Source organism: Stegostoma tigrinum, chromosome 8, assembly GCF_030684315.1.
Source record: "Stegostoma tigrinum isolate sSteTig4 chromosome 8, sSteTig4.hap1, whole genome shotgun sequence".
In the NCBI taxonomy this organism is placed as follows: Eukaryota; Metazoa; Chordata; class Chondrichthyes; order Orectolobiformes; family Stegostomatidae; genus Stegostoma; species Stegostoma tigrinum.
The window spans coordinates 55,915,254-55,938,132 of NC_081361.1; positions in this window are offsets into that span (position 1 = coordinate 55,915,254).

Consider the following 22,879-nt stretch of genomic DNA (forward strand, 5'->3'; position numbering starts at 1 on the left):
TGTCAAGGGAATTCATGAATGGGGACATGGTGACTGAAAGAGATTGAAGAATGACAGAAGGGAGGCCAGAGATTAGGAGAAACTCATCAAAAGATATGAGGTGAAGCGTCCGGGTTAGAGAGTGGATTCCGGGTGAAGGAATTGAAAGCAAAGTTTACACATATCATTCTTTCCTTCAGGCAATTCTACAAAGTGTTCTTCACTGAGAATGCACAGTAGAAATGAGAGGAGCCTCAGGGCTGTTTGCATGAGTTCCTGTACAGTTCAAACACCCAAGTGTGAGAGAAGAGAAACAGAATCCAGCCAAAAATCTCAGTGAGTACTTTAGTTTAGAAGTGTACACCGCAATGAAATTTACTGCTACACAGGTTAATGGGCTCTAGTTACTGACAACATTCATGTCCCAATCAGATCATGCAATGCAGTGAACTCTGAGCTGAAGGACAACTCACACTCTGCATCACTGGCAGTGGTGGTGTGGGGTATGGTCTCTATTAACCTATGCAGAAACCTTCACTGGCTTGGGTATCTATCTCAAGGTCATGGAGTTGGAGATGTTGATTCCAAGGTTGCAGCGCTGTGGATAGTACTGGTTAATGAACACCACTCAGAATTAAGAGTGAGCTACATGCCACATGAATGGAGTACACAGTAACTCTCAAGGCTACAAAAGCCTTGCATTTGGCTGAATGAGGAAGAGGGCAATTAGTAATGAGCTGAGATGCAAAAAAATCACACAAGACGACCAATTAATCCCCAAGCAGAAATAACTCCCATTATTATGCCCAATGGCCACACATTTTGTCTCACTTGTTAGTGTGATTTGGATGTTTCTGGCGCGGTCCGCATTCATTGCCCAAACTTAATAGATGGGAATGTGGTGAGCTGTCTTGTTGAACCCCTGCAGTCCTTGGATGTAGGTACACCCACAGTGCTGGTAGGAATGAGTTCCAGCCCTTAAAACTCATCAACAATGAAGGAATGGTGATGCAGTTCCAAGCCAGGATGGTGTGTGGAACAGAGGAGAACTTGTAGGTGGTGCTGTTCCTATGCATCTGCTGACATGGTCATTCTGGGGGTAGAGGCTGCAGTTTGGAAGGTGGCGTCAAAGGAGCCTTGGTGAATTATGGCAGTACATCTTGTAAATGTTACAGAGATAGTAGGAACTGCCAGTGCTGGAGTCTGAGATGACAAGGTGTTGAGCTGGATGAACACAGCAGGCCAAGCAGCATCAGGGGAGCAGGAATGCTGACATTTCGGGTCTGGACCCTTCTTCAGAATGGACTTCTGAAGAAGAGTCCAGACCGGAAGCATCAATTTTCCTGCTCGTCTGATGCTGCCTTGCCTGCTTATCTGCATCAATGATGCACAATGACAGCAGGGTGTACGTTTACAAGGTAACAAGGATGTTTCTGGCTCGGTCCACATTCATTGCCCAATCTTAATAGATGGGAATGTGGTGAGCTGTCTTGTTGAACCCCTGCAGCCCTTGGGTGTAGGTACGCCCACAGTGCTGGTAGGAATGAGTTCCAGCCCTTAAAACTCATCGACAGTGAAAGAATGCGTGTAGACAAGCAGTGGGGAGAGGGGAGGGAAGTTACTGCTGTAAAATCCTTAGCCCCTGAGCTGCACTGTAGGTTTTAGGAGGAAAAAGGTTGTAATGGTAATGTCTCGGGATTAATGGTCCAGAGACACATCCTGTGGACACAGGTTCAAATCCAGCTGGAGGAATTTGAATTCAGGTGATAAAATTTGGGAATGAAATCTTGACTCTATAATTGTCATGATAAAACTCACATAAATTGATGTAAAAACACATCTGGCTCATTAATGTCCTTCAGGGAAGGAAATCTGCCTTCTTATTTGGTCAGGTCTACAGCAATGTGGTTGACTCTTAATGAAGCCTTGAAGTGGCACAGTCAGCCATTCAATTCAACGGCTTAAGGCATACGTCCCTTCCAAAAGAGAAAACAAAAATCCCACAGTGTTGATATACTTGCCCATTTCTGATCTTATGATTGAGGGAAGGTCATTGATTAAACAGCTGAAGATGATTGGTCCTGATCCTCATGAGGATGTATGACTTCAACCAACCGCGAGTACACCCGTCCCGCATACCCCTCATGTCCACTGACCAGTTTAGCTGGGACTCCTTAACGCAATGACCTTGAAGTCAGCAACAGTTAGCTTCACTTCCCCTCACAATGTCCACTGTTTTGTCCATGTTTTGATGTGGGCAGGATTTAGTTACCCAGATGGAATCCAAACTGAGCATGAATGAGCAGGCTATTGGTGAGTAAGAGCCACTTGATAGCACTGAAAATGACTACATCCGTCACTTTGCGAATGTTTGAGATTTGATTGAAGAGCAGTGATTGACTATGTTAGATTTGTCCTGTTTTTAATGGACAGGACATAGCTGGGCAACTTTCTAAGCAGATGCCAAGTGTCATAACTGGAACAGCTTGACTTGGAGCACTGAGTGTTCTGGAGCACATCTTCAGTGCTGCAGCTGGAACATTGTCAAGGCCTGTAGCCTTTGCAGTATCTCATGCCTTCCAGTGTTTTTTTGATATCCCATGGACTGAATCAAATCACCCGAATGTTGGCATGTGATGCTATGGACATCAGGAGGAGATTGAGATAGAGCACCCACACAGCTTTTGCAGCTGAAGGTGGATGCACATGCTTTAGCTTTGCCTTTGGCACTGATGTGCTGGACTCCTCTATCATTGAGGGTGAGGATATTTTGTACAGTCTCCTCAAGTAAATTGTTTAATTAATCAATCATAGAATCCCTACAGTGTGGAAACATGGCCATTCGGCCCAACAAGTCCACACTGCCCCTCCAAAGAGCATCCCACCCAGCCCCATTCCCCTACTGTGTAACCCAGCATTTCCCATGTCTAATTCACCTAATTTACATGCCCCTGAACACTATGGGCAACTTAGCATGACCAATCCACCTAACCGACACATTTTTGGACTGTGGGAGGAAACAAGAGCACCTGGAGGAAAGCCATGTAGAGAATGTGCAAACTCCACACAGACATTCGTCCAGTGGTGGAATCAAGCCTGAGTCCCTGGTGCTGCGAGGATGCAGTGCTAACCACTGAGCCACCATGCTGCCCACCGGTAATGCATATGGCAGGACTCCAGAGCTTAGATCTGATCTATTATTGTGAGTTCATCTAGTTTTGTATACCAGATGCTGCTTTCACTGGCATGCAGCACCTATGTTGTAGCTTCAGCAAATTGACACCTCAACTTTAAGTGCATCTGGTGCTGCTCCTGGCATGGCCCCCAGCCGTCTTCATTGAAGGAAAGTTAGTCCCCTGGCTTGACGGTAATGATACAATGCAGGATTTGCTAGGTCATGAGACTACAGATTGTGATTGAATGCAACTGTGTTGTTGTTCATCGCCCGCAGATCCCCATTAATGTGTAATCCTGAGCTGCCAGTTCAGTTCAAAATACTACATTTGTCATCGTGCTAGTACCATTTATCATGATGGAAGGTAGCCTCAATGTGAAGGCAGGACTTTGTTTTCATAAGGACTGTATGGTGGTCACTTCTACCAAAAAACATGGATGGGTACATCATTTTCAGGTAGACCGGTGAGGACATGTTCCAAAAAGTTTTCCCCTCACCAATTCTTCAGGCCCAATCCATGGCTACCCCTTTAGGACTTGACAATTTTAGACTACAGCGGTGCTACTGAGCTGCTCTTGGTGATGGACATGGAAGTCCCCCACCCAAAGTCCATTCCATGTCCTTGCCACTCTCTGTCTCTCCTCCAAGTAGTATTCAACATGGCATTGTGGCATTGTCCCTGGATTGGTAATTCAGGGATCAAGCTAATACTCTGGTGACATGAGTTCAAATCCCAAACCTTGTGAAATTTCGATTTAATTCATAAATTGGGAAATGAAATCATAGCCATCTTAATGGTACCATGAAACCATTTGTCAACAGGCATAAAAAACCATCCAGTTCACCAATGTTGTTCAACATGAAGGAGAACTTATTTCTCTTCTCTGCTAATGGGGTGGTGGAGCTGCCAGAGGCTATGGGATTATTTATGATATTCAGCAGGAGATTTACTTGCCAGTACTTGTCGTGATGCCATGAAATTTTGTGGAGTCCAAAGTCAATGTTGATGACTTCCAGAGCAACTCTCCCTGACTCTATACCATTGTGCTGTCACCTCTGGTTGATCTGTCCAGTTGGTGGGATATGACATGGTGATAGTGTTGTCTGCAACATTATTTGGATGGTATGCTTCTTTTCCTGGCTGCTATATGAGACAGCTCTCCCAACTTTGGCATAAGCCCTCACATTCCCAGTAAGGAGGACTTCACAAGGTTGTCAGGCTTGTGTGTGCCATTATCATTTCTGGTATCTTATTCGAAGCATGGAAGTTAATGATTTTTTCATCCATGGAATGTGAGTGTCACTTGGCTAGGGCAAGAAAAGAGTCAACCGCATTGCGGTTGGTCTGGAGATACATGTGGCCCAGACCAGGTAGGGATGGCAGTTTCCTTCTCTAAAGGACGTCAGTGAACCAGATGGTTTTATTTTGACAATTGACAATGGCAAGATGGTCATGATTAGTCTTTTATTTTAGATTTTTATTGAATTTAAATTCAAATACCACCAGGGAAAATGGTAGAATTTAAATTCAAGCACCTGGGTCTCTGGATTAACAGTAAAGCAGCAATATCACTAGGCCTCCCCCTCCCAGATAGGTTTTTATGACTATTGAAAATGGATCCATGGTTATCAATAGATTAGCCTCTTTCAAAAAAACAGATTTATTGATTAAATTTAAATGTCACCATTTTCATGGTGGGATTCAAATTATGTCTCAAAAGCATTAGCCTGGGTCTCCGTATTATGATTCTAGTGACATTAAAATAACAACACCCCACAGCCCCACCTTTCTCCATCTCCTCCTTGACAAAACTTCCCTTAAAGTGTGAAAATTTATTTCCATCTCATCAACAAACTAACACAATGCAAATCATTAAAGCTAATAACTGAGGCAATTGCAAAGGTAATTATGTCAACTAAAAGACAATGGATCGGTCTCTGTCTCAGACCAAAGTTAATCAAACGCCAAATATAGAGGCAGTATTTCACAGCTTTGGAAGAGCAGCCATTCTACCCTTTGATCTGAGTTGACATATATATTTAGTGATTTGAGTCTGGCCTGTGAGCAATGATTTGGTATGGGATATCAAATAATCAGAAACATTTAAAAGTCACTGCTTTCAACAGGGAGACAGATGTCCACAGTTGTTCTACTGAATCAACTTACCAAGAGGTATAACCCGCAGTGCCATAGAAATGAAAGAAGGGAGTCATAACTTACTTCCAGCACTGTTCTGTACAGTCCACCCTTGGGGACAACCCTTCAAGTCTTTGTGTACAAAAGCCATCATATCTGCTGCATTCTGAGTTCAAGACTGTGAAGACTGATCTAATTTTTATCCTCATATATAACCTTTATCTTTACTTATTTTTGCATAAGTATTTCAGATAACACCATTAGCATTTTATGCTTGAATGCCTTTCAGCAAAATTTGAATAATTAACTAGCTTGTTGCATCTAAAGCATAAACCTGTGTTGTTTAAGTAAATGCAAATTAATGCTGATAATTTGAAATAAAACAGAAAATATTGGAGAAATTCAATGCATCTGACCGCATCTGTGGACAGTGAAAGGAAGTTTATGTTGCAAATCCATAGACTAGAAAATCATGGTTTTTATAGAGATGACAAAAGAGACAGTGGAACAATTGGAACAGATGGAGATGGCACACACAGCAAAGGACAGAAGGCATGCTAATATTGGTATAGGAGAAACTGAGATATAAAATAGACATTAATTATATGTTTAAATAAGCAAAAATAGCTCAGGTCTGCTGAGAGCAAAGCCAAAAAGACATAAAGAAGACATAGTGAGGGGTGTAATCCAGACTGAGAATCGTGTTCATCCTGTGAAGCTACTGAATGCAATGTTGAATCTTGTAACATGTCTAAGCAGAAAATCTGGTACTGTTCCTTCAGCTTGTGTTTGAGCTTCACTGGAATACTGCAACAGGCTTAGCACAGAAATGTTGGCATAGCACTCTGGCTGCTTGTTACTTCTCACATTAAAATGAAATACTTGAAAATTAAAGGCACAATAAAGCTTAAACAAAGTCTCACATGAACAATACTTTGAGAACAGGCCTGAAGTGGTTGTGACATAATGCTTTGTATGACTGCTGGACACTACAAAACACATTACTATCAACGAAATATTCTGAAGTGTGGTCCAAGTTGTAATGTGAGAAATGTGGCATCAATTTGTTCACATGAAACTCCCACAACAGCAGTTAGATAATTACCGGATAATTGTTTTTTTTTTGATGCCGGTTGAAAGATAAGTATCTGCACACTAGGAATAACTCCTTTGCTCTTGTTTTCAAATACAGTCATGGGATCCTTGATTTACAATTGAGAAAACAGAGAGTGCTTTGGTTTAACCAGGGCATCAGTCTTGATTATTATATTCAAGTCCTTGAGTGGGACTTGAAATCCTAACGACCTGAGTAAGTGATAGGAATGATAATGCTAAGCAGCAGTTGACGTCGCTGAGAAAGCAGAATATAATTACAAGAATCTCCTTGGGTTTTCAGGACACAATATTTTAAAAATTGTTATTGAGGAGGATGTCAGGATAATGACTGCATGGGCTGAAATACATGAAGGTGTGCTTCACAGCTAGACTAATAAGATATTTAAACTAATCATCTCATTAGCTTCTTGAAAAATGTAGTACTATTCTTGTGATTGGCTTCTCTTTTCTTTTCCCAGATATCTTACTGTTGTATTAGAAAATGACACTTCAAGAATTAATGCCTAAAACAGCGACAGTGAAAGGCAAACCATCTTTGGGTCTCATGGAAGACAGACCTACCAAATAGATTTCCCAGAGATAGTAGGAACTGCTGATGCTGAAGAATCTGAGATAACAAGGCGTAGAGCTGGATGAACACAGCAGGCCAGGCAGCATCAGAGGAGCAGGAGAGCTGATGTTTCGGGTCTGGACCCGTTTTCAGAAAGTTTCTGAAGAAGGGTCCAGACCCAAAACATCAGCCTCCCTGCTCCTCTGATGCTGCCTGGCCTGATGTGATCATCCAGCTCCACATCTTGTTAACTAGATCTTCCTGTAGTCTTTGTAATAATGTCTATCGAACTAATGTAACTTGCACCTGATTTCTATCACACAATAGTTTTCATATTATTGAGGACAAGAACCTCTTCTCTTTAGAACATTTATCTCTTTTCGTCCTTCACTTTGGACCAACTAGGCCTTGCAGATACAGTCAAAAGGTTGTGGATGCTGGCAGCAGTCCATCCAACCAATTGTTGATGTCAGATGTTTAGATGACACAAACAAAACTATATTTGTAGGATGACCAGATTTCAAAAGCTTATATATCTGACATTTTCTACATTGCATTACCAAATCTGACATGAAATATTTCTTCAATAAAAGGAAAAGATTCATTAAAAGTTAAGATATTTTGCAGCATTATTACTGTTAACAGGAACCCTACCACCTTTCTTGAGAAATTCGCTGTGTGTAACGTTATGATCTACATTTCCTCACTGACATTGGGAATCCCAATTGTTTCATAAAATGCTTGTGTTGAAGATAGGCAGCCACTTAAAAGGGAACAAAATCAGACACTTTGATCAGCTCTTTGATCCTATTTTACTATTAATTAGTGAGGTTAGAAAAGCAGACTCTCACTTTATCTGCTAGTTAACATTAATAGATATGGCATTGTTTCTATCTAATCAACATTTCACATCATTCTTAGGCCATCTGCAAGCCTCTTAAGAACTCATCTACAGTAATTACTTCAGCAACATTATTCTATGGTCATGGTTTGTGAAATGATAATAAATAAGCTGTACATTTATAATAGGTATATTAAACCCCTGGTCTGTTTATTTATCCATAGTTTTACACCAATATACAAATATCCTGATTAACGACTTGCCTGATAGATAGGGGTCACATAAGGGGAAGCCAGTAGACATTTATCTAATATGTTGTCCAGAATGAATTATTCATTAGGAGCACAAGCTCCAACTTTAACATCAATGCTAGATGAAAATAGGCCATATTCAAGGGAGTTACAATATCAGCAGAGAAGTGCTCACCAGACACATTAACATGTATCTCAGATAACAGGGTGTGGAGCTGGATGAACATAGCAGGCCAAGCAGCATTTTAGGAGCAGGAAAGCTGATGTTTTGGGCCTAGACCCTTCATTAGTCTTAACATGCATCTCACATAGTTTAATAATATAATTAACAGGGAGCATTTAGTGTGGATAATATATTTTTTGATACAGGCAATGGGAGTGAGAAAGCTTGAAGAAGTGAGAAATAGAGTGAAGTGAGAAAGATCTAGAACTAAGAGTCAGAGCACGTGAAAAGTTGGAGAGGTGAGAGCATTATGATCCCAGCTAATGTTATTGCTGCACATGTCAGATTACTGATTGACACCGGGTTTAATTGTTTTGTTTTAACAAAGTTGTCTCTCACTGAAACATAAGTGCAAAGTGTTACAGATTTTGTTTTAACTATAAATTAGAAAATTCTGAACCAAAAGAAGAAAATAGAATAAACCAAGCTATTTGTTTAAAACACAACTTCCAAAATTTTTGAACACAGCAAAAGTAGGGTGCCATGAGTTTCAAAAGACTCCAATAAAGATATCAGTTGGCTGGCTGGCTGGTTTGCGAAGCAGAGTGAATCCAACAGCATGGGTTCAATTCCTGCATCAGCTGAGGTTATCTCCTTCTCAACATCTCCCCTCACCTGAGGCATGGTGATTGTCAGGTTAAACCACCCCAGTTGTCTCTTTCTAATGAAAAAGCAGTCCTCCTTAAGAAAAACAACCACATTTGTCAAACACAATCTTCCTTTGACAAATCCATGCTGACTACCGCTCATTAATCCACATCCTTCCGAGTGCAGATGCATCCTGTCTCTCAGAATTCTTTCTTCTACCTTCCCAAACCCTCAGGTTAGATTGACTGGGGTTGTAAGTTCTTGCTCTACCTCTTCTCCATTTTTATAATAATTGGACAACATTAGACTCTTGCAATCCCCTGGCACCGCACCCCTGTGGCTAAAGAGGATTGAAAGTTACTGCTAGGGATTTTAATATCGCTTCACTTGCCTCCTTCAAGTGCCTAGGATACATCTCATCCAGGCCTCAGAGTTTATTAACTTTTGAAGCTGCTAATCCAATGAGTGCCACCTCTCTCTCTCTTTACATTAATTACTTTTAACATCTCACAGCCCTCCAGTCTGATGTCTACACCTACATTTCCTTTTCTGTTATGAAAATCAAATTTAAGTATTCATTACGGACTGTGTCCACCTCTTTCAGGTTCACGCATGTGTTACATCTATGGCCTTTTAGGGACTCTTACTCTTTCTGTTGTTATTCTTTTGCTCTTTGTACATTTTTAAAAAGTCTTCACACTTCCCACTATCCCAGCCATGAATCCTTTCTCATGCACTGTCTTTGCTTTCCTAATTTCTTTCTTACGTTTCTCCCACTGCACTTTTTGTATATCTTGATATGTGCTGCAAGGTATTTTTTTCCTTAATTCTAACCTTTACTTCCTTTGACATCTGGAGATGTCTTGGTTCCACACTCTCTCTATTTGAGGACACATTTGCCCTGTGCTCTTATTACTTCCAACTTGAATGCCTCCGACTGCTCCGGCAGTTTTATCTGCAAGTAGCTGCTCCCAGCCAAATTGTAATTTCATAACATTAGCCTTTTCCCAGTTTAGGACTTTTTTACTGGTCTATCCTGATCCTTAATTTTTCTAAATCTGTCTGGGTTATGGTCACTATCACCAAAACATTCCCCTACTTAGATCTCTGCCTGGGTCAATTCCACATATGCCTTCTACATACATGCTAAAAGTTTACCAGCGTGCAATTTAAGAATTTTGCTCCATGCCTGCCTTGCACACTAAAACTATCTCAGTTAACATTTTGGTAGTTCATGTCCCCTACTATCATTACCTTAATACTCTGACACTTTTGTAAACTTTGACTACGTATTTGATCCTGTCTCTCTCTGAATACTTGGTAGTACGTAGTACACATCTAATAATGTGCTTCCACCTTTTGTGTCTTTTTTCCACTTCTACTCAATTGGTCTCATTAGACGATCATTCAAAGATGTCATCCCTCCTCACAGCTATAACTGATGCCTTGATAAATCCTGCAACATCACTCCTATCGTCTTCTCAAAATACCTGCAACAAGGAATGTTGAGCTGCCAATCCCTGGCTGTCTTTCAGCCAAGTCTCAGTTATAGCTGTGATGTCATTCTCCCTTATACCTATCTGTACCCTCAGCTCATCTGTCTGAAACCTGGTATTCCTCCTTGTATTGTGACGTATCTCTGGCCTGGCTAAATTCACTTCTTTTTTGTGTAGCATATATTTTCTTTGTCTTCCACACTCAGTTTCTTGCGTTTTAAACTCTAATCCTATCTCAGCTTCTCTACCCTCTGAAAAACTTGTCAGGATTCCATCTTCCTGCCAATCTGTTGGTGGGTCTCGATCTGCTCCCTCGACGATATGTCAGCCTGCTCCCTCGCAGCTCATGACCGTGCCTAGGCCCCGTCTCTTGGCGGCTCATGGGGATGTCTCAGCTCAGTGTGCAAGGGTGTCCTGCCCAGGCATGTTCCTGAGGCACTGGGGGAGAATGGAGAGGCAACAGCTTCAGCAGCAGTAATGGCATCACGGGCCCAAGGCAGGAACAGCGAGCCATGAGGGAGCTCCTCCAATTTCTGCGACAACTGCATTGAGAACAGGTAGCTGAAGTCTCCTGAAGAGTGGGATAAGCGCAGGGACTTCTCAAAAGCTGTTGAATATTTAACTTTTTCCTATACTTTCCTAGTCTAAATTAAGAAAGACTTTATTGTTAACTATTATCTTATTTCTTTATTTTTCTACTTATACTATGAAGTAATATTTGGCTTTGTAACTGTGTTTGTCTTACTACTTTGTACCGAAGTTTTCTGTACCTAGGTTCCCTGGGCATCTAAGATGGTACCTTTCATGGTGATATTATACACTTTTCACTGTGCTCCTGTACTTCTGTACTCGAGATCCTGTGGCAATAAAATCTAATCAAAAAACAAATCAAAATCTAGTTTAAATTTATGCTTTGAGTCCTCAAAAAACGACAACAGGTTTGTCAAAAATGATTTCCCATTCATAAATTTGCTGACTGCCCAATTTTACAATTATTATTGAAGTGTCCAGTTATTATATCCATTACATGAATGGTGCAAATACAGATTAACATTTGATAACCATTACGGAGAGATGGTTAAGAGGAGATCAAAGCTGAGAACTAAATGTTAGGGGGTATGTGACTTTTTTCTAAATGACAGGCAGGAATGAAAGGGTGGCAGGTTAATATTGTTGGTATGAGATGGAATAAATACAATCACAAAAAAAAATCTTGGATTGGAAGATGCAAAATCCATACGGTAGATGTTTGAAATAAGAAATAAGAAAGTGAAGGCAAACACTGGTGGAAGTAGTAGTCTATGAGCCCCTAACTGTAGCTACATGACTGTAGCAACAAAGAATAAATTACGATGTAATGAGGGTTTGTAATAAAGACTTGTACATTAATCTTGGGAGACATTAATCTTCTTGTAGACTGGGACAGTCAGAGTGCCAGACGAGGGCAAAAGGAAGAATTGTTAAAGCATATTCAGGTCAATTTGTTAGGATACAGTATGTGAATGTACCTGCTAGAAATTTTCTGTTTTAGTATGTGGATGCACTTAATAGAGAAGGTGCAAAACTTGATTTATTCTAGGAAAGTAAGGCTGAGCAGGTAACTGAGTTGTCAGTGGGAAAGCACTTTGTGGGCATTGGCTATAATTCTATTTGTTTTAAAATAGTGATTGAAAAGAATAGACTGGAACTAAAAGTTAAAGTTCTAAATTGGTGGAAAGTCAATTTTGACAGTATTAGGCAAGAACTTTCAAAAGTTGGTTGGCAGCAGATATTCACAGGTAAAAGGACAGCTGGAAAATAGGAAGCCTTCAAAAATTAGATAACAAGAGTCCAGAGACAGTATCTTCCTGTTAGCGTGAAGGATAAGGCTGGTAGATGTAGGGAATGTTTGATAATTAGAGAAATTAAGATTTTGGTCAAGAATAAGCACTTCAGGTTTGATAGCAGGGATCAATTGAATCCTTAGAACAGGATAAAGGCAGCACAAGTACATTTAAGAGGGAAATCAGAAGGGCAAAAGGGAGACATGAGATAGCTTGGCAAATAGGGTTAAGGAGAATCCAAAGGGATTCTACAAATGCATGAGGACAAAAGAGTTTCTAGGGAGAGAATATGGCCCCTCAAAGTTCATCAAGGCCGCCTATGTGTGGAAGCACAGGAGAATGGGGAAATACTAAATGAGTATTTTGCGTCAGTGTTTACAGTGGAAAAAGATATGGAAACTGGAGAACTTGGGAAATAGATAGTGATATCTTGAAAAATGTCAATTCTACAGAGGATGTGCTGTTGGACATCTTAAGACGCGTAAAAGTGGATAACTCCCTGGGACCTAAACAGGCGTATCCCAGAACTTTGGGAAGCTATGGAAGATGGGCCTCTTGCTGAGATATTTGTATCATCAATAGCCATAGATAAAGTGACAGAAGACTGGAGGTTAGACAATGTAGTGCCACTATTTAAGAAAGGTGGTAAGGAAAAGCCAGGGAACTATAGACAAATGAGACTGACATTAGTGGTGGGTAAATTGTTGGAGGCAACCTTGAGGGACAGGATTCACATGTATTTGGAAAGGCAAGGACTGATTAGGGAGAGTCAACATGGCTTTGTGCATGGGAAATCATGCCTTACTAATCTGACTGAGTTGTTGGGCCAAAGGGCCTGTATCCACACTGTAGGGATTCTATATACTCACAGCTTTTATAATTTTTTTTTACATACAGTAATTTTTTTAGCAGCTCGCATTCATTTTCTTTTTAAGATAATAAAGTGCGAAGCTGGATGAACACAGCAGGCCAAGCAGCATCTCAGGAGCACAAAAGCTGATGTTTCGGGCCTTCATCAGAGAGGGGTATGGGAAGAGGGTTCTGGAATAAATAGGGAGAGAGGGGAAGGCGGAATGAGATGGAGAGAAAAGAAGATAAGTGGAGAGGAGAGTATAGGTGGGGAGGTAGGGAGGGGATAGGTCAGTCCAGGGAAGACGGACAGGTCAAGGAGGTGGGATGAGGTTAGTAGGTAGGAAATGGAGGTGCAGCCTGAGGTGGGAGGAAGGGATGGCTGAGAGGAAGATCAGGTTAGGGAGGCAGAGACAAGATAACAAAGTGTGGAGCTGGGTGAACACAGCAGGTCAAGCAGCATCTCTGGAGCACAAAAGCTGATGTTTCGGGCCTAGACCCTTCATCTGAGACAGGCTGGGCTGGTTTTGGGATGCAGTGGGGGGAGGGGGCGAACTGGGCTGGTTTAGGTATGCGGTGGGGAAAGGGTAGATTTTGAAGCTGGTGAAGTCCACATTGATACCATTGGGCTGCAGGGTTCCCAAGCGGAATATGAGTTGCTGTTCCTGCAACCTTCGGGTGGCATCATTGTGGCACTGCAGGAGGCCCATGGTGGACATGTCGTCACAAGAATGGGAGGGGGAGTTAAAATGGTTCGCGACTGGGAGGTGCAGTTGTTTATTGCGAACCGAGCGGAGGTGTTCTGCAAAGCGGTCCCCAAGCCTCCGCTTGGTTTCCCCAATGTAGAGGAAGCCACATCGGGTACAATGGATACAGTATACCACATTGGCAGATGTGCAGGTGAACCTCTGCTTAATACGGAAAGTCATCTTGGGGCCTGGGATGGGGGTGAGGGAGGAGGTGTGAGGGCAAGTGTAGCACTTCCTGCAGTTGCAGGGGACGGTGCCGGGTGTTGTGGGGTTGGAGGGCAGTGTGGAGCGAACAAGGGAGTCATGGAGAGAGTGGTCTCCATTTCAAGCCCACCGACTCCCACAGCTACCTAGAATAAACCTCCTCCCACCCACCCTCCTGCAAAAATTCCATCCCCTATTCCAAATTCCTCCGCCTCCACCTCATCTGCTCCCAGGATGAGGCATTCCACTCCTGCACATCCCAGATGTCCAAGTTCTTCAAGGACCGCAACTGCCCCCCCCCCCAGTGGTCGAGAACGCCCTTGACCGCGTCTCCCGCATTTCCCGCAACACATCCCTCACACCCCGCCCCCGCCACAACCGCCCTAAGAGGATCTCCCTCTCTCTCACACACCACCTCACCAACCTCCGGATACAATGCATCATCCTCCGACACTTCCGCCATCTCCAATCCGACCCCACCACCTAAGACATTTTTCCATCCCCACCCTTGTCTGCCTTCCGGAGAGACCACTCTCTCCGTGACTCCCTTGTTCGCTCCACGCTCCCCTCCAACCCCACCACACCCGGCACCTACCCCTGCAACTGCAAGAAGTGTTACACTTGCCCCTACACCTCCTCCCTCACCCCCATCCCAGGCCCCAAGATGACTTTCCATATTAAGCATAGATTCACCTGCCAATGTGGTATACTGTATCCATTGTACCCGATGTGGCTTCCTCTACATTGGGGAATCCAAGCGAAGGCTTGGGGACCGCTTTGCAGAACACCTCCGCTCGGTTTGCAATAGACAACTGCACCTCCCAGTCGCGAACCATTTTAAGTCCCCCTCCCATTCTTTAGATGACATGTCCATCATGGGCCTCCTGCAGTGCCACAATGATGCCACCCGAAGGTTGCAGGAACAGCAACTCATATTCCGCTTGGGTACCCTGCAGCCCAATGGTATCAATGTGGACTTCACCAGCTTCGAAATCTCCCCTTCCCCCACCGACTCCCAAAACCAGCCCATTTCGTCCCCTCCCCCCACTGCATCCCAAAACCAGCCCAGCCTGTCTCTGCCTCCCTAACCTGTTCTTCCCCTCACCCATCCCTTCCTCCCACTTCAAGCCGCACCTCCATTTCCTACCTACTAACCTCATCCCACCTCCTTGACCTGTCCGTCTTCCCTGGAGTGACCTATCCCCTCCCTACCTCCCCACCTATACTCTCCTCTCCACCTATCTTCTTTTCTCTCCATCTTCGGTCCGCCTTCCCCTCTCTCCCTATTTATTCCAGAACCCTCTTCCCATCCCCCTCTCTGATGAAGGGTCTAGGCCTGAAACGTCAGCTTTTGCGCTCCTGAGATGCTGCTTGGCCTGCTGTGTTCATCCAGCTCCACACTTTGTTATCTTGGATTCTCCAGCATCTGCAGTTCCCATTATCTCTAATACAATTCATTTTCTTTTTTTTCACTAATTTCTGGTCATCTTTTGTTGGGTTATAAATTGACCTCAATAATTAGTTTTACCATTTCTTCATAGCATCCTTGTAAACTACCTCCTTTGATCTAATGTAATCTTCGAGTTATTTGGTTAGTCACTATTGATTCACCTTTCCCACTGGTTGCTTGTGTGCATTTTGTTCAGTATGGTAACTCCAGGTAACTTTATTGGTAATATGTTTTGTCGGGTGCAATAGTTTAAGTTCCAGATTCTGGAGTTTGAGAGTTTGTGGATAGTTTGTTCATAGCAGTAGTTACCTCTCAGCTTCAGAATATTCAGGATGAGGGGGAATGGGTGACCACAAGGCAGTTGATGATGAGGACAATGAAATGAATCAGGTAGTGGAAGACAGGTTAAGATCGGAACAATGGAAATTAAAATTTCAAGTAAAACAGAAGGAAATGCAAAGAGAGGGGGAGACAGGAGCGAAAGCCAGAGGGAAGAAAGGGAAAAAAGAAGGAGCAAGCATGAGGTGGGAATGAGAGGAAAGAGCAAGGAGGGCAAACGGAAAGAGGGAGGAAGGCGAATTTGAGTTAAGGCAACTTGTGTTGAGAAGCAGGAATTCTAATGTGTTCCGTTAAGACACCACTGGCTCAAATTTGAGGGCAGAGTCATCTCAGTTTGCTGATATGCTTATTGCTCAGTCAGCCCCTATCTGTTGTAGACGGACCAACATGCTTCTTTACAATGACCTGAAAAGATCAAAGGTAAAAGCTTCCCCTGTGATCTCCAAGAGGCCTGAACAACTACAGGAGAAAGTGATTGTGGTTTCCTTGAGTGTGTGGACACGTGGTCGAAGACCAGCTGAGCTTAGTCAGTTGAGGCTGAGATGAAACTGCAAACAGGAGACCATCCAGTCTGGCGATCCGAAATCTTTTTGCAGCAATCTGTAATTGACATGTTTTAAATGTGGTGACAGTGACATGAGCACAGAAGCAATTCTTAAGAAAGGTGCTGAAGAACCCAATTAGATAATTAATAAGGTAAAGTACAGAAAATTTCATCAGGAATGGCAGGTCTGGTGACTGGAATCTCAACTGAAATGGGAAAATTCTGCCAATGGATTAATTAGAGTAAGCTAGCACTGATTTACTGAGATGAATATTGGATAAGATTAACAGTAACGATTGACGCGAGCAATGCAGTTTAAATAAAAGGCACAGTAGCAGCATTGTGATAAAATTGTCTGAGCAACAGGGAACTGAGAGCAGTGGTGGAATAGTTGTGGACAAGAAGTCAAACAAAACTAATAGATTTACTGGAGGTGTTCAAAATCATGAGAGCTATGGACAGAGTAAATAGAAATACACTATTTCCATTGAAGGAAAAATGAGAGCTAAAGAATACTGATTGAGTGTTTTTGGCAATGTCAGTAAGCGAGAATGCTTTTATTTTCCATGGCAAACTGGGAATACACCCCTGACAATGTGTATTCAGCTCCAATTGTAGCTTTCAAAAGAGAACTGGCTGATTATCCGTAGAAAAAAGTGAGTTGCTCCTGTAGAGAGCTGCCACTGACATGACATTGTGAATAGCCTCCTTCTGCACTGTAACCTTTATGTGATTCAATCACTCGAAGCACCAAAACAGAAAAATATTGTATGCAGTTATTACATACATTAATTTGTCCAGTGGAAATCTAGATATAGTCACACAAATTAAATCGCCTGTGAAAATGTGCATTTCTTGACTTTGATGAATGATTTAGCCCTACTTTCCATTGGCAGTAATTAGAGTAAAGTTGTGCATACAAGCTGTTAAGAATACAAAATTCTTAGCATGCAAGATTCATTGTTTTGTTTAAGAAAACAATCCTTGGTCCACAGAGCCCTCTGTCTTCAACAGCACTGACATCAAGGTAAAGCAATGCATTTTTTAAAAAAAAGAAACAGAAGGTTAATGTAGGATATACAGTCATAATGGTAAGACTGATAAAGTGTAATATATAAATGCGGATAGTGCATTTATTTTGTGTCTAATAATTCTGAATAAAGAGGCACTACTATATCAGAGTTGGCTAATAAGAGGATAAAGGCAAAGTTTATCACCTTGTCGTGAAGCTCGTCAGATGGCATCCCTTCCTTTGTTCAAGTTTAGCAGTGCAATGTTACTATTGGCTTCAAGAGGTTATTTTGTCCAGGATTTTTTGAAGAGAGGTTTTAAGTCAGATGTACTGAGCAGTCTACCAGAACCAACAGAGTAAACAACTTGTAAGGCCTTGGGTTTTTTTTTATTTAGAACAATAGAAGCAGCCTGAATGGGTGTGGTTGAGCTCCCACAGAACCAGGGATTTTTAGTTTTGTCAGCAGCAGTTGTTGCTGCGGTGTCAGCAGGGTTGGAAGCTACAATGAATCTCTCTCCCTGCTACACTTTCCTTCTAAGTTTACTCTGGATGTTTTCCCTCCTAGGCTGCTGGAATTGTATGTGAGACAAATCTGTTTTCTGAATGCGCCTTTTGCCAAGGATGTGTTTATGGGATGTTACCACTTTGGAACAGTTACTGTTTAGTAATAAAATAATTTATTATTCTGAGATAATGGGAACTGCAGATGCTGGAGAATCCAAGAAAACAAAGTGTGGGGCTGGATGAATACAGCAGGCCAAGCAGCATCTCAGGAGCACAAAAGCTGACGTTTTGGGCCTAGACCCTTCATTAGAAAAATGTATTATTCTGGTAAGTTTTCCAGTAGCATTGACATATTCCAAGTTCTTCTTTCTTTTATTGTATTTTAACTATAGTGTTTGAATAATTTGTGATTTGCTTAATCTCAAGTAGCTTGACCAATCGAATTGCAGCTGCATCACAGCACCTTCCATTTGCCTTTAAATTAAAAAAAAGGACCAAAGCTATCTTCTTAATATAATTTGAGGGGGTCTCGTCCACAACAGCAAAATAGTCATTGCAGGAAATACGTATTGCATCTTTAAGAATACATACAATTGATCAAAGCCAGCACACACAAAGGTTCCTGCCACTACCAAAAATATAGGTCCAAAAATTTCCCTGGCATTCCAGGCAGGACAGAGAGCTGGTTAGAAGTTCTATAACACTTTTCTATTTTATTGGGCTGAAGAAATGTTGAGGTGAGTATAATAATGCAAGATCTACACTTCTGCTTGTGATGAACAGCTAGACTTTTTTTGAACATAATCTATATACAGAGACTGCTAAAAGAGGACACCTTACTTGAGTAAAGATGCAGCTGCCAGTTCCATTTGAATCTCTACCTGAATTTCTACCTTAACGCTTGAATAAGCTCAGTAGCTGCTATGAGAGGAAAAATGTCATGGAATGAACAATGTAAGCTGTATATTTAAATCTAGGGTAGAAATTTGAGATGCAGTAAATAATTAATAACTGCCTGGTTAAAATCTTCCAGCTTTGCGCATATGTGATAGAAACACATTGGCTGTAACTTCATCAGTCTGCTGAGGGTGTTGTTTCTTTAATGTGTGCAGATTGCGTCAATTACTTTGTAAAAACATTTGTTGCTACCTTTGCCAGTTGTTTTGTTCCAATTTAAATACTGTTGTAGCTAGGAAACTCATGCTTTCCTTATGTGTCATGTCTTTAAATTTAATGAAGGACTCATAGTTGAGTATATTTATGAATTCTTCTAATTCCGCCTCTCTGTGGGACAAACTACTCCATATGTCAACTCAAATACAACTCACATATTATTAGTATGTGACAGCATCAACTAACAGACAAAAGGAATGAAAAAGATAGCCCCTGAAAACCAGAACAAGTTCTTTTGACCGCTGGCATTGGGTGAAGTTCAAAGAAACAGAACCAATTGCAATTATGAATAGTCAAATTGTGGGCAATTTTTGACAAAGCCACTGTCATAAAGTTTATCAAACTAAAACCTATAGTCATGGAATACAAATGACAAAGCTTTGCTGAACCTATTCGTGGTGATTGGAACCAGGTTGACTTTGTGAATTCAGGTTGTTAACCTGGACCAATCAGGGAATCCCTGGTTGACCAATATAACCAGGAGATTAGAATCTCCCCAGTTCAGGTGACTGACAAGTCACAGCCAGTGTATTGTGCACAAGGGGGAGAATGGGATCACAAAGTGTGGAGCTGGATGAACTCAGCAGGTCAGCAAGCATCTCAGGAGCACAAAAGCTGATGTTTTGGGCCTAGACCCTTCTTCAGAGAGGGAACTGGAATAAATAGGGAGAGAGGGGGAGGTGGACCAAAGATGGAGAAAAAACAAGATAGGGAGAGTGGAGAGTATAGGTAGGGAGGGGATAGTTCAGTCTAGGGAAGATGAACAAGTCAAGGAGGTGGGATGAGGTGGTAGGTAGGAAATGGAGGTGTGGCTTGAGGTGGGAGGAAGGGATGGCTGAGAGGAAGAACAGGTTAGGGAAGCAGAGACAGGCTGGGCTGGTTTTGTGATGTAGTGGGGGGAGGGGAGATTTTGAAGCTTTAGGTCCACATTGATACTATTGTGCTGCAGGGTTCCTAAGTGGAATAGGAGTTGCTGTTACTGCAACCTTTGGGTGGCATCATTGTGGCACTGCAGGAGGCCCATGATGGACATGTTGTCTGAGGAATGGGAGGTGCAGTTGTTTATTGCGAACCGAGCAGAGGTGTTCTGCAAAGCGGTCCCCAAGCCTCTGCTTGGTTTCCCCAATGTAGAGGAAGCCACACCGGGTACAATGGATACAATATACCACACTGGCAGATGTGCAGGTGAACATCTGCTTGATATGGAAGGTCATCTTGGGGCCGGGATGGGGGTGAGGGAGGAGGTATGGGGGCAAGAGTAGCATTTCCTGTGGTTGCAGGGGAAGGTGGTGGGGTTGGAGGGGAGTGTGGAGCAGACAAGGGAGTCACAGAGAGTGGTCTCTCCAGAAGGCAGACAAGGGTGGGGATGGAAAAATGTCTAAGTGGTGGGGTTGGATTGTAGATGGTGGAAGTGTTGGAGGTTGGTGGGGTGGCATTTGAGAACAAGGGGATCCTCTAGGGGTGGTTGTAGCAGGGGTGGGGTGTGATGGATGTGTTGTGGGAATTGCTGGAGATGCTGTCGTTTCACTGTCACCCCCATGTCTGCAAATATCACTTTAGCCTGGTTCAGAATCTGATCCCTATCCACAACTCGAAAGAAACTATCCTTGTGGTGTGTGTGGTCCTATGTTCAAACAAGAACCAAGACCGTTTGGTTGCAATTCACTCTGTCGGCTGCTTCTTTAAGTTTGCCTTCAATGTTTGGACTGGTCTTTCTGGTAGACTATTGGATTTTGTCACCTCTATAACCCAAGTAGATCACTTGGGGTGCCTGGAACACCCACGTCTCCCTTCTGAGGCATATGATTGGGAGAAATGTTTAAGCATTATGTTGAAGTTTTCCAAGTGCTCTTTTATTGGTCTTTCCTGTTATTAGTACATCACCCATATAAAAGCAACCTGGGGTAGCCCTTGTAAAATATTTTCTACGGCCTGCTGGGAAAGGGCCTAGTTGCAGCTGCAGGTAGGCATAGGTCATGTCATCCTTCAAAAAGGACAGCCCTGTCCCACCCCCACTGACTTTGCGTACAAGTCTCTAGTGGGATTGGGTAGTTATCTAGCAATGAGGAGCAGTTTACTGTTTGCTTCAAATCCCCACAAAGGCAAATTGGCCCACAGTCGGTATGACTGGTGCTGCCCACTCTGCAAACTGCACTGGTTTACCGATTCTTTCGCTCTCCACCCTTCTTCTGTTTTCCATCTCTAATTTTACCTGCAAAGCAAATGGCCCTGGCCGGGCCTTCCAACATCTCTCAAATGCTTCCTGGTCAACTTGTAACGTTGTTCTGACCTGACCTCTTTGATAGTCCCAAGCCTTTCTAGAAAACCCCAGGCTATCTCACTAGGGCTTCACTGAGGCAGCCAATTTCTAATTGAAAAATGTTGAGTCAATCCAGATGAATCTTTCTCAACCAATTCTGCCCCAGTAATCTTGGGCTGAGCCTTTTATTACTATCGGTGGTAACTGCACCCACTGCTTCTCATAGGAGACCGGAACCAAAGCTATACCCTTAATCTGCAACAGTTTCCCCCGTGCAAGTTCTCAGTCTGGCTGAGGTCTTGTGGAAATGTAAGGGTTGGAGTCCGAGTGAATCTCGCTCAAGACAGATTCTGCAACCACAGATACGACTGCGCTGGTATTGGCCTCCATGGGAATTGGGTGACCAGTTAACCAAACGTTAATTTTAATCAGTTCCAATTTGGATATCACTAAGCAACTTAACTGTTCCAACCCATGTGTACGGGGAGTTCCAAGGTGTGTATTTTTGGGTACCAGCCTACACGTTTTCTTACTCAAGTCAGACCTTGTAGGAATCCTTTGCTGTCTTGAGGCTGCATGCCAGAAGCAACTAAAATGGTTTGCTGGCCTAGATCCTAAGGAACTTTTTAACCACTTAGCAAAGCTGAGCCTTGGTCATGGGTTTCTGTTGTGGGCTGCTCAGGATATGCCTTGCACAATGTTCTGTGATTGCCTACAGTCAAGTGGTGCTTCCCAAGTTCATTCAGACAGGGATGTCCTGTAGCTCCCATGCTCCATTTGCCACAGCTTCTAATGACAAATTCAATTGTACAGCCTGTTTGAAGTCCAGTTGGGTTTTTAAGCTAGCAGGCGCTTCTGCATGGTCATGTCATTAATCCCACACAATGCTGGCCATATGCCTCCTCTAAGGGAGAGAGACAATTTAAGTCAGAAGATAAAGCTTGGTGCTGGAACCATGGAAATGGCCCTGTATGGGCACAAGGCAAGGTTGACACGAAATCAGATCCCATCACACTCTCAGTTTGGGTAGATGAGATGATTCTGAACAAACATATGGATCAGCTGAAAGCTGGCATCTTGCAAACAGAACAGGAGGGAATATACCTGGTCCCTCAGAACAGCCAGAAGGCCTGACAGAAACCATAGGTTCTCCTCCATTTAGTGTCGAGGAAACCTCAGAGTCTGGTGGATGCAGCCTCAATACTCCTCCCAATGGAAGAGGAGGAGGAAACTCTCCCAAGATGCTCTGGATGCAAGAGGCGGGCAATAGTCCAGAACATGTCACCTGTGACAGAATCCAAAGTGGGGGAAACCAGACATGAGGCAAAAACATTGCAGTAAAATCAACAAGTGAAAGACCTGGCCTACATCCTGGACTTTAGGGAGAGGGAGGTAGTGGTTGGAACCAGGTGGACCTCATTGACTGAGATTGGTCCAGGTTAACAACCCCAATCAACAATCAGGAAAGCCCTGGCTGACCAATATAATCAGGAGACTGAAAGCTATTGCAAGCAGATCAGGGAGATTCTAGGAACAAAGATTGTACTTTCCAGAAGCTGCAGAAGATCTGGACTCTAGTAGAGGTATTGAACCTGTTGCTATGTGGGTAATTGTGG